Source organism: Centropristis striata, chromosome 13 (genome assembly GCF_030273125.1).
Source record: "Centropristis striata isolate RG_2023a ecotype Rhode Island chromosome 13, C.striata_1.0, whole genome shotgun sequence".
NCBI classification, from domain to species: domain Eukaryota; kingdom Metazoa; phylum Chordata; class Actinopteri; order Perciformes; family Serranidae; genus Centropristis; species Centropristis striata.
Genome location: NC_081529.1, coordinates 12,222,834 through 12,236,843, shown reverse-complemented (window position 1 = coordinate 12,236,843; position 14,010 = coordinate 12,222,834).

The window sequence follows — 14,010 nt, the reverse complement described above, 5'->3', positions numbered from 1 at the left end:
GTAAGCGCTTCTTGGCGACTGAAAAAAACTGTAATATGAGGTGTATACAATCATCATTGATTATGGTGAGAAAACTCTGAAAAGAAACAATAAATTATATCATTGAGATCACTTTGCTGTTTGTTGTCTGTGGAGGTTTTTGTGCAGCTGCTCTACTGTCTTCAGTCACTGTGTCTCTCGAGCACAGAAGTAAACAGCAGAATCTTCTGCTGTCAGGCTCTTGACCTCGAGGTACTGAGTGCTGCTGGGAACATCTTCAGTCATGATGAAACGGCTTTGAAAGGAGCTGCCGTAGCTAGCAGAGTTTTTGCCTGAATCCATCCTCCCAATCCACTCCAGAGCTTTCCCTGACCTCTGTCGTATCCAGTGGAGATAGTTGCTCGTCATGCTATAACCAGATATGATGCATGACATCTTCACTGTCTCTCCAGGTCTCTTCCCCTCAGAGGGAGACTGCTCCAGTTTGATCTCACTCCAAACTCCTGGAAGTAGAAACATTTTGATCATTATCCATCAAACTTGTAAATCACAGGTCGGACATTTAAAAAGCACCATTGATTTTCTCACCATGAATAGCAACTGCAAATAATAAACTCCAGATAATTGTATTGTCCATTCTGTGATAAACACTGTAGTTCAGAGCTTTCTGACCTGAGTGTTTCAGAAATATAGAAACGCTCTCAGTTTCTGATGGTGTGTTTATAAGAGAGCAAGAGTTTGCATAGACCTCCCTCTGCAGGTTTAAAAAGGAACATGTGACACATTTCTATAAGTAGAGTATCTCTACAACAGCAGAGGAAACTCAAATATCAAAGCCCTGGAAACTCATTTCTGAACTGATGGAAAATATTTAAACTACAACGATCTACAATGACAATCTTTAACTCACGGTGAAGCTGATTAGAGATTTATTTTCCACATTGGTCTAATTACAGGATTAGGTTATAGTGACGTTTTCAGATGTTATTCCTCCCCATTAAAACAGGAAAAGAGGTTCCTCATCTCTTCTCCAAATAAACAACAGATGCATTTAAAAAAAATGTGTTATGTACATTTTGCATTGTGGGGAAAAAAAGTTATTTTAAGTCTCTTCTATACTGAGTAAAGAGTGTTTATTTTGATAATGTTCACATTTAGAAGTTGTTTTTGTGGTTGAGTCACATGGTTGCTGAGTATTTGTGCAGGTCTGTTGGTGGTTTGTATCACTGTGGAGCTACACGGACACAGTAATACACAGCTGTGTCCTCAGGCTGCAGATTCTTTCCTGTTAATGTCACTGAGCTTGTAGAAGTGTGTGTGTGGTAAAGGAACTTGTTCTTAAGAGCATTATTTTGATAAACGCTACCTCCACCCCATCGATGTATAATCCAGTCCATGGGTTTTCCTTCACACTGTCTGATCCAACCTGTTGCATAGCTGTCATCAGTCAGAGAATAACCAGAGACCTGACAGCTGATGGCCAAAGACTGTCCAGGCTGCACAACCATTGAGTCTGGCTGGATGAGATCAATACTGTTCACACCTGTGGAAACACAAATCAACATGATCTCCATCATTCATGTGAATATTGAGTGTTTCTAATGTGTTTATTAGTGTGAATCCACTGAAAGCTGCTCACAGGATCCAGCTGCCAGCAGCAGTATCAGAGCTACAGAGAACATGGTTGATGTTGAAGCTGAACTGATGTGAGCTCTTCTCTCCTCTCACTGACACACACACACTTCACTTCACTTCTTTATGAGGCAACAAAAGGAGGCAGATTTACATACTGTTGACACTAAATCAGCTGACTAAAGTATATTCAAATAATTCTAAATGGAGATGAAACTTTCAGGCGTTGTTCTTCATCTCAAAGAAAGAGAAGGTGGAACTTGAATCTCTGACAGTTTAGATTGTTAGGTTTGACTTTGATCACAATGAAGTTGGCTAAAGACTTTTGATTTAGTCATTTAAGCAGAAATGATTCACATTTTCTTGAAACAAAGCTGTCATGGAAGAGAAGCTGACTTTAAAGCGTTAATTTCTACTGTAGTTGGAAAGGCTTGAGGCTCAAATATTATAATTTCAAATTCTTTTTTATATAAAATGTTGCTGTAAAATGAGTTTAAGAACCTTTGTTCGTAGACTTCCCATTTATTTTTGTTCAGCTCTACTGATGCTTTGTGTCACTGTGGGTGTGTGGCACAATAATATAATAATAATATAAACAATAAACAATAATATCATAACATTCATAATATTCTGTCTGTTTGGAGTCACTGTGTTGCTGGAAGAGTCGAGGCTGATACTGAACTTGTTCTTCAGTGAATCTTTCACATGTCCCTACTCATCCACTCCAGTCCTTTCCCTGCAGGCTGTCTGATCCAATGTTTGTAGTAGCTGCTAACAGAACCGCTTCTCTCCCAGTGTCACTTGGACTTAACTGCAGCCTGTATTAAACTCAATAATAATTAATATTGCAAATCCATAGTTTGATCGATGGAAAGTTGATTTTACATTCTTCTGAGTCTGCACATTAAAGTACAGACTTGTCTGACATGGACTGCTTAAAGCCAGATGTGAAGATGCCAGCCTTGTTTCTTTCAGAGAAACAGAATCATACTTGACTTGTCCTCAGTACATCATCACCTTGAATCAGCCCTCAGCATGACCTGTGCTGCTATTTCCTGGATTATTAATCTATATCTCACTGACAGACATCAGTACATCAGCCTAACAACTTCATCTTTACCATGTTTATTCTGTACCAAGGCATCCCCAGGGCTTGGTGCTTGGTCCTCTGCTGTTTAATTTCTACATGCCCCCCTCTGTGATATCATTTGTCATCATGATCTCCACTTTCACACTGATTATATCCACCTCTAGATTTCCACCGACTCCATCATCACTGACCTATCTCCACCCTGATCAACAACCTCACCATGTTAATTCATGTATGGACGCCACATTTCAAAAACTGCTCAACTTTTCCCTATTTTCTTCACTAACAAAGTCCTCCATGACCAGGCCTCCTCTTATCTCACCACCTCCACTCCCACACTCCTTTCCACATTTTAGTGACTCTGAAAATAATCATGTGTTGCTGTTGTCTCTTTTTAATGATATTTAGAAAGAGACACCGACTGATAGACTGTCCATTGTTAGATGCTGAGTATTTAAAGTTGTCGAGTGATTGTTTTTTATTACATGATAGTTTTCTTTTTTAATAATGTATAACAATTTGACTCATTTTTCTAATGGGATAAAATATATTTCTGTATATGATTATATCAATCAATCAATCAATCAATCAATCAATCAAACTTTATTTATATAGCGCTTTTCATACATAGAAATGTAGCACAAAGTGCTTTACAAAAAATAAGAATAAAAACAGACAATAAAAATGACAAAACCCACCCCTCCCATCCCCACATACACATCTGTATGTACACACACATGCACATAGACACGCACGCACACAAACACACACTCAGACTCACACACAGCACATATTGATTGAAAGTGTAGAGACATGGCAAGGCACCGAGGATCCAGATGAGGAAAAAACAACCTGTGGGAGCATCCACACTGAGAGGTGGCAGAGCCCACAGCCATAGAGGACGCAGTCACAGAGACCACCACGACCCGGGTAGACCGGGGCCGACTCCACACATGGTGCAGAGCCACCTAGTCCCCCGAGCCCAGGGAATCTCCAAGACCACATCCCCATGGGCAGACCCAACACACTGCGGAGACCCCCATGAGGGAACACTGGAGCTAAAAGCTAAAAGACAACAGGACAGGATAAGAACTAAAAGACTAAAAGACAACAGGACAGGATAAGAACTAAAAGACAACAGGACAGGGTAAAAACTAAAAGACTAAAACACAACAGGACAGGATGAGAACTAAAAGACTAAAAGACAACAGGACAGGATAAGAACTAAAAGACAACAGGACAGGATAAAAACTAAAAGACTAAAACACAACAGGACAGGATAAGAACTAAAAGACAACAGGACAGGATAAGAACTAAAAGACTTAGAGACAACAGGACAGGATAAAAACTAAAAGACTAAAAGACAACAGGACAGGATAAAAACTAAAAGACTAAAAGACAACAGGAAAGGATAAGAACTAAAAGACTAAGAGACAACAGGACAGGATAAAAACTATAATAATCAGTTAAAAGCTAGACCAAACAGGTGGTTCTTGAGCCTCCTTTTCAAAATATCAACAGTCTCTGCTGTCCTGATGTCCTCTGGCAGGCTGTTCCATAGGTGTGGGCCATAATGGCTGAATGCAGCCTCCCCGTAGGTTTTAGTTTTAACTTTTGGAATAAATAAAAGGCCGGTGCCAGAGGACCTCAGGACCCGCGATGGTTGATATGACAAAAGCATATCCAATAGATAAGATGGCCCAAGACCGTTAAGACATTTAAAAACGAATAAAAGAACCTTAAAATCGATCCTGAAACACACGGGGAGCCAATGCAGTGATTTTAAAACCGGTGTAATGTGGTCTCGCCCTCTGGTCCTCGTTAGCACGCGTGCGGCTGAGTTTTGTAATAATTGTAAATTGTGGATGCTCTTTTTGGGAAGACCAGAGAGCAGAGCATTACAGTAGTCTAAACAACAAGAGATAAAATCATGCATCAGCACCTCCGTGTTGGCCTGAGAGAGAAACGGGCGTACTCTGGCTATATTCTTAAGATGATAAAAACCTATCTTAGTTACATTTTTAATATGAGGAATAAAATTGAGCTCAGAGTTGAAAATGACGCCCAGATTCTTTACACATTGTGAAGTTTTAAAATCTCGTAGTTTTGGTAAAAGTTTCTCTCTCTTGCCTTCAGGACCGATGACTAAAACCTCTGTTTTGTCCTGGTTGAGCTGTAGGAAGTTCACTGCCATCCATGACTTGATATCTAAAATACAGTTTAAAAGGGAATCAATTGGCTCTGTGTCATCAGGAGACACGGCGATGTACAGCTGTGTTTCATCAGCGTAGCTGTGGAAGCTGATGCCGTGTCTCCTGATGATGTCCCCAAGGGGAAGCATATAGAGATTAAAAAGAATTGGACCTAAAATTGACTTTTGGGGAACCCCACACTTGATTTCATGTGTTCTGGAGGAGCATGTATCCATACTTACAAAGAAAATTCGATCTGAGAGATAAGAACTGAACCAGTTAAAAACAATACCAGAGAGGCCGACCAGGGTTCCGAGTCTGTTTAATAAAATGTGATGGTCTACTGTATCAAAGGCGGCGCTGAGATCCAGTAGAACCAAGACTGTTAATTTTTGTGAATCTAAATTACACCTGAAGTCATTTTAAATCTTTAAAGAGCTGTCTCGGTACTGTGGTTCATTCTAAAACCAGATTGATATTTCTCTAAAATCTTGTTTCTTTTTAAAAAATAATTTAACTGGTTAAAAACCAGTCTTTCTAAAAAATTTAATTAAAAATGGTGAGTTGGATACAGACCGGTGGTTATTTAAATGTTGGGGTCTAAATTACTCTTCTTCAGAAGGGGCTTCACCACTGCCGTTTTGTAGGCAGTAGGGAAGACACCCGTCTGAAGACAGCAATTCAAAACATTTAAGATCTGTTCCTCAGAGAAACCATAAAATTATTTTAAGAGCGATGTGGGAATAGGATCTAAAAGGCAGATTGTTGGGTTTACTTGGGAGAAAACTCGACCAAGTGTCCTTGCATCAACCAGGGCAAAACTCTCCAGTGTTTCCTCAGATAAGAGCGATGGTTCAGGTGTGTAAAAAGTTACATTCTGGGATAAAAGACTGGATTTGATACCACCGATCTTACTTCTGAGGTGGTCTGCAAAGTCCTCGCAGAGGGCCTCTGATGGTGTCATGTGAGCTTTATTAAAACTGGTGTTGGTTAAAAGATCAAAGGTGGAGAAAAGAAACCTGGGGTTGTATTTATTGTCTGTTATGAGTTTTGAGAAATGGGAAATTCTTGCTTGTTTGACTGCGTTATTGTAGGTTTTGAGTTGTTCACTTAATATTTCATGATGAACTGTCAATTTCGTTTTTCTCCACCTTCTCTCTGCACTTTCTTTTTAGTTTTTTGATGTTAGCGGTTCTCCATGGTGGTACAGGTTTTGTTTTTGCAGTTTTAGTTAAAAGTGGAGCCACCAAGTCCAGTGTTGATTTTAGTTTGGAATTAAAATTGTCAACAATAAAATCACAGGGTGCAGGTAAAACCTCAGCAGGGGTGCTCTGAAAAATCTCGATAAAATTTGCAGCCACTTCAGAAGACAGGTAACGTTTCCTCACTGTTCTCACCGGGGCCTCCTGAAGGTTAAAACTGGCAATGTTAAAATACACACAGTAGTGGTCAGACACAGCCAGGTCCACAACAGAGGACACACCAGCGGACAGGCCGTAGGTTATGACCAGGTCCAGGGTGCGTCCTCTGTTGTGAGTTGGCTGCGCGACGTGCTGTTTAAAATCTAGGCAGCATAAAATGTTTAAAAATTCTCTGGACATGGGGCGTCCCGGTGGCTCACACTGGTAGACCCGGGTTCAAATCCGGCCTGAGGTCCCTTTGCTGCATGTCTTCAACAACAACAACCCACGAAGGGCGTGGCAGGGCATCCAGCAGATCACCAACTACAGAGGCAACAGGAGCACCGCTGCAGAGGGGGACACTTCACTGGCAGAGAAACTCAACTGCTTCTTTGCCTGCTTCGAGGTGAGCACCACCAATGTCGGGGTCATCACACCTTCTCCTGTCTGCAACACCAGCTATACGCTCACTGTGCAGGAACATGAGGTGAGGCGGATGCTCAGTGGAGTAAATCCTAGGAAAGCTGCCGGTCCAGACGGGGTCACAGGGAGGGTACTGAGTCTGTGCGTCACAGCTCTCGGCTATCTTCACTAGACTCTTCAACCTGTCTCTGTCCAAAGCCATCGTCCCGCCATGCCTCAAATCTGCTACAATAATTCCCCTACCCAAAAAAACTACCATAACCAGCTTAAATGACTACTGCCCAGTGGCACTCACACCAGTGATCACCAAGTGCTTCGGGCCGCTGATCCAGCAGCACATCCTAGCCAGCCTCCCACCCACCTTTGATCCACACCAGTATGCATATAGAGCAGGAAGATCTACAGAAGATGCCATCAGCACTGCTCTCCACAGTGCACTGTCCCACCTAGAACACCAGGGGAGCTATGTGAGGATGCTCTTTGTAGAATTCAGCTCTGCATTTAACACCATAATTCCGGGGAGACTTGTCACCAAACTCACCAACCTGGGAATCTCCTCATCCATCTGCCAATGGATTATGGACTTCCTAACCAACCGACCTCAAACAGTGAGAATAGGCCAACACATCTCATCCCAACTCACACTCAGCACTGGCTCCCCCCAGGGCTGTGTTTTGAGTCCCCTGCTGTATTCTCTCTACACCTACGACTGCACCCCCACCCACCCTACCAACACCATCGTCAAGTATGGGACGACACAACCGTCGTTGGTCTCATCTCAGGGGGAGACGAGGCCGCCTATCGGGAGGAAGTCTGCAGACTGGTGGGTTTGTGTAAGGACAACAATCTCATCCTCAACACTTCCAAAACAAAAGAAATAATCATGGACTTTCGAAGGAAAAAGACAGACATAGAGCCGCTCCACATTAACGGGGAATGTGTGGAGAGGGTCCCTGTCTTTAAGTTCCTGGGTACACACATCACAGAGAACCTTTCCTGGACTACCAACACCCACCACATGGTCAAGAAGGCCCAGCAGCGACTCCACTTCCTGAGAATACTCAGGAAACACCACCTGGAGGAGAAACTGCTGGTGTCATTCTACCGCTGCTCCATTGAAAGTGTGCTGGCCTACTGCATTTCCACCTGGTATAGCAGCTGCTCAGCAGCGGACAAGAAGGCCTTACAAAGGATCATCAACACCGCCCAAAAAATCACCGGCTGTGCCCTGCCTTCCCTGCAGGACATTTTCAGTTCCCGCTGTCACCAGATCTGCAAACATTGTGAAAGACCCCTCACACCCAGGTCATCATATGTTTGTACTGCTGCCGTCCGGAAAACGTTTCATGTCCATCAAATCACACACAAACAGATTCAAAAACAGTTTTTACCCCATCGCAATACGGACACTGAACACTTCCAGCCACCCTCACACACGGTCACTTAGAGACTGAGCCCCTCTGAGTGTCGGACTGTATGCACTTTTCTCATTCAAAACATGCACTAGAAAATTTATGTGAATGTATGTGGGAATATGGGAGGGTAGAGAGGGGGGCTGTCTGTGAATGTCTGTGAATAGCTGGACAAGTATGTTTTATTTTGTCTTGTATTATGTGAGAACTCTATTTGCCTTTATTTATTCATTTTTAATCTATAAGCACCAAGAGGACTGCCATCCAATTTCGTTGTATTTTTGTGCAATGACAATAAATAATTCTATTCTTCTATTCTATTCTTCTTCCCCTCTGTCTCCCCCTTTCTATCTGTCGCTATCTAATAAAGCAGTAAAATGCAAAAAAATTATCTTAAAAAAAAAATAAAAAAATTCTCTGGACATTGTGTCCGAGATATTGTCAATATGTAAATTAAAATCACCAGCTATTAAAACCCTGTTGTAAGTGATGTGTATGATTGATAAAAATTCTGAAAATTCACTGATAAAAGAGGAAGAATATTGAGGTGGTCTGTAAACTGTGATGCAGATAATTGGAGGGCTGCTAAAAACAAAGGCGTGATATTCAAATAATGTGTAACTGTTAAAAGAAACCTCTTTTGGGTTCAGTGTTTCTTTTAAAAGTGACGCAGTACCGCCTCCCCTCCTGACCCCCCTTGTGGAAAATTTAAAAAAAAAACGCCTCAGGAGGTGAGGAGGCTTCCGAGGCCAGCTCGGCGGGGCCGATGCGGCCTGCAGCGGGGACTACAGCGCTGGTGGAGCAGGTCAGCGCTGCCGGGAGAGTCACTGTATCCATCAGCCCCTCTGCTTCCCGGATTTCATGAAGGGTAGAGATCATACCTTCTAGCTTGGCGATCTTGTCAGCCAGACGGGCACAGCTGCCACAGCCGGGCAACGCAGCGAGTGGACCCATGATGCCACTTGTAATGACTTTACCAAATGCAGAGAGTACAGAAATAAATTAGAAAACTTTGCTCCAGGCCGCAAATTCCACTCTACAGAAATAATTTATACATAGAAACGTAGGAAAGGGGTGGTCGGTAGCGTAGTGGGTTACGCAGGCCCCATGTGTAGAGGCTACAGTCCTCACTGCAGCTGGCCCCGGTTCGAGTCCCGCATCGGACGGCCGTTTACTGCATGTCATTCCCCTCTCTCTGCCCCCTGCTTCCTGTCTATCTTCAGCTATCCTATCCATTAAAGGCATGAAAAAGCCCAAAAAAAAAAATAAAAAAAAAAAAAGAAATGTAGGAAAATTTGTCTTCTCTCACAATCCTCTGGTAAAGCTGTCAGAGTCATAGTTTGGGCGTACGACGCACAGATGCGCCACCAACACCACCAACAGCCTCATTGGGTCCCATATTAAAAACGCAGGAAGATTTTGGAAAAAAGGAAGATGGAACAGTTTTTTTAGATCGCTCTAACAAAGCTATTTTTTCATTTTTCTTAAAAAAAACAACATATGTAGACGTTCAGGAAGAACTCGGGACGCTCAAAGTGAAGTCGGATCAATGATAGGTATTATGGTTTTGCCAAAAATGCTTTCTGTTCGAGGCCAGAAATTCCATTCCACCTCTGGCTGCTGTCACTCTTTCATTAACAGGTGTTGTCAGTTAATTCTGTTGATTGCTTTGATCTGATTGCCTTTGATCTTTGATGTGATTACAGTTACAGATACACACACATGGGCGTAAGCACGCACACTCCTCACACATGCATACACATGCTTCAAACACACGCACGCGCATGCACGCGCATGTACGCACACACACACGCACACACACACACACACACACACACACACAGTAACTTTATGTGATTTTAATTACACACACACACACACACACACCGGCAGTAGCCCCCGTGGCCCTTTCAAAATTTCCCCAGAGGAAATTTTCTAGTTGTTGTTACTGTATTTTTTTTTTTGTTACATATGACATTTATTGATCATTTCACTCAAAAAAGATGTAACAAAGGATGGCTATTGGCGTAGTAATTACATTGTGTGTGAATTATGTAACTTAAGAGAAATAATGACTTAAGCCTGATTTCCACCGGGCGCTTTACAGCCGCGGAACAGCAGTCCCGCGGTCGCCGTTGCACTCTCCGCGAGTATTAGGTAGGAGTTCTATTTTCTCCGCGAGCAGCAGATCGCACCAGAGATACGGTAACACTTTATTTTGAAGGTGTCCACACAAGAGTCACACAAGCCCGCCAAAAACATGGCACGACAAGCACCACGAGCACCAACGCCACTTCAAAGTGTCATCAATGCTCATGACACATCCCATGCCATGCCCATGACACGCTCATGCCACTCCCACGTAGACACCCCAGAGCAAAGTGGGTTTTTGTTTTTGTTTTTTTTGGTTGTTTAGAAATGTTATTATATTATTATTATTATTATTTATTTATTTTTTTAACCAATATTTTATTCATTTTTAAGCAGATACAAAACAGAGAACATACATGACAGCAGAGGCAATTAAATACTTCACATAAAACAAACACAAGAATAGCAATACTATAATGGACCTTACATGGAAAGTTCTAAGAGAGTTTACTGTTTTAACATTATACATGGAATGGGGACTGTACAGCCATATCAATAAAACAAAGTCAACACTTGGGAAAGAACATTAGGGAGATATAGAGATGCAAGGGGGGCGCCAATCCACATTGCGGCGGCCTCTACGTACTAAGTCTGCTACATCACCTGGTAGGCGGTTCAAGAAGGGAGCCCACAACTTATTGAAATAACTCTCGTTCCCCTTTAAAACTGAGCTCAGACGCTCCATTAGCAGAACTTTAAATATCTCTCCATACCACTGGTTAACAGATGGAGATCTGGGCTTGATCCACTGAAATAAAAAAATCTCCTAGCTAAAAGAAGTAACTTATACAGAAGTTTTTGCTGAACACTTGACAAAGAGAGTCCCTCTCCTGAGAGATTAAGTAAAAATAAACCAGGATCTATCTGTATGTTCTAAACAAAAATTTAGATTTCCTGTGAGACGTTTTCCCAAAATTTAAATCTCAAAGGACAGCGCCAGATGCAATGTATGTAAGAGCCAACCTCTTGTTTACATTTACTACACAGGGGAGAGATTTCAGGATAGAAAGAGTTCAAGGACTTGGGCGTACGTTGTAATCTATGAAGGATCCTATACTGACTCTCAGTTAGTCTGTTGCACAAAAAAATCTTGCCGATTGATGCTATTGCATCTGACTATGCTTCCTCCTCAAACTCAGTTGCCAGGTCCCTGTGCCATAAATCTTTAATTTTATCAATATTACATGGATTGAGGGACTGTAGTTTCCTATAGAAATGGGAAATAATTTTCTTGTTATGTTGACATTGTGACAAAAATGAGTCAATAGCTGAGGTTATTGGCTGGGCTTCAGTGAGACCTAGGTTATTAATTAAATGTTTGACCTGGAGGTAGCCATAAAAATGTTGAGATGGTACATCAAATTCTCCAACAATTTTAATACCATGATCATACCAGCACTGGAATATATTTCTATCAAGTCCTGGGGGAAAGGCCTTATTCTGAATAATAGGGTGAAGAGCTGGTGAGGGACATTTACTTTGAGTGGGCTTAACAATCCTCTCCCATGTTCTGATTGTGTTCATCATAATATGACTGTTTTTTACTTTGATAGAGAGCAAAGACTTCTCATTAACAACAAGGCTAAGTGGAGACAATAAGGGGCAGTGCCAAGCATCGATGTGGGTTTCCTGTGTAGGATCCATAAAATGTTTCAGCCACCCAAACACTATACGCATATGACACACCCAATTATAAAGTTTAAAGTCAGGCAATGAAAGACCCCCACTCTCCCTGGGCGGCCGCAACGTCTTCAAACTGAGACGCGGTTTCTTCCCATGCCAGATAAATTTTGAAATAACTTTATCAATATCAGAGAAAACAGAATTATTTATCTTCACAAGGAGCATCTGCATTGGGTACAGGATTCTCGGGAGAACATTCATTTTGATTAAACTCACTCTACCCTGTTGTTGTATTTTTAACGATCTTTACTGTGTTTTACTCCCTAGCCCACCTCCCCTTCCCTCAAGTGGCCCTTGTCGCTTGTCAGGCCGTCATTGTAAATAAGAATTTGTTCTTAATGACCTGCCTGGTTAAATAAAGGTGAATGAATGAATGAACAATAAAACTATAAAATTGTGACCAAAAAATAAATTGTGTGGGTTTATTCTTGCCCATAGAGATATGTTGCTATATTTATCTTTATATTCATATTCTTGATTATTGGCTGTTAATATTTTGTCCACATCTTCTCTCACAACAATGATTCTTTGATTATTATCTTTTTATACTTTACAAAAGATGTATGGAAAAAACTTTTCCATACATAGTCACTTTGTAAAGTTAAATAGTCTCATTATTCCACTGTCCCTCCACTTTATAGATCACTGTTGTCTTCTTACACAAATCATTTTAATGAAGCTGCAGTATGTGATGCAAAGGGAGATCATTTTTTTCTTCTGAAATGTAACTTTAAAGTTAGTCGTACATTAGTGGGACTGTGAATTGTGTAATTTTGAATTAGAATAGATTACAATATTTGTAGAAATATACAATACACATACACATGTACAATATATTTTTAAAGAAGAACACAAATGTAAATATACTGATCTATCTCTACACAAACCATGGACCTACAACTCTGCACCATGCAGCAACAAACATTATAAACCAGTATACTTGTCTTGTATCAGGTGCATGTCCTGCATCTGCTGACGTTGATCCCTCTGTTCATTTATCTAGACGTGTGTCTGCTTTATGCATGTGAAGCTGCTGCCATGGACACATGGTATGCAAAATGTGCAGTAAGAGATGGCTCTTTTGTTTCCAAGAAGTTTATTTGTAGCTCTGACGGTTACCACAGAAGCTTTAGTGCTACAGGTGTGTTCCCAGAGGTGCAGAGAGAGGGAAGTGACCTTCTAAAGATGATATGTTTAGAAGCGTCGGGGAACTGAGAAACCTTCAGAGCTCAACTGATAACAGATGTTTCCTGCAAGCAGATTTTGAATTCCTCAAATAAAAAACAAAATCCTCAAAAGCTTTTGGGTGTTTAAAAAGCAGAATATCACTGTATTTGCTTTAGTTTAAGGTTTACCTGGCCGTCCAAATTATGTTTATCAAACTCAAGCTCAAACTCAACTTCACTGCAGAATTCACTAGAGGGCAGTCAAGTGCTTCTGCTGCTTGTTATATCAGCTGATACCTTAATGTACACCAGAAGTTAGGCTTATACAATACAAGAGTAGTCTTGATATATTTCAAAGGTCCTACATGCTTATTATAAAGTATTTAGTAAAATGAACCACTTACAATAGCTGTATATTGTAGGAGTATCCTCTGTTGTACTGTATGAAAGAGGACACTGAGTCATATCACCTCTCAGTGTCTTGTTTCTACTGGACATTCAGATGAAAATGCTGATACTTGCAGCCACATCTGAATAACACCATCACAGTGGTCAGAAGGCCTTGTTGACACACAAACAACGTTCTCCTCCCAGTTTCACTGGACACCTGAGATAGTGAATGTGAGGGAGTGTTTCACTCCAAGTCCTTGGTGTGGCCTCACAGAGCCTTTGCCACTAGATGGCAGTCTTAGCTCATGTTGCTGACTTTTTCTGACCGACATAAAACATTTATGACCATAGTAATTGTACAGCTTGAATTGTTTTTCTGATATAATAAATTGCAGCACGAGATAATTTCTTTTAAAAACAACTGAAAAAATGAACCACAAAAACCTGTAATGAATGAATAAATAAATACATAAATCATTTAATAAAAAAGAA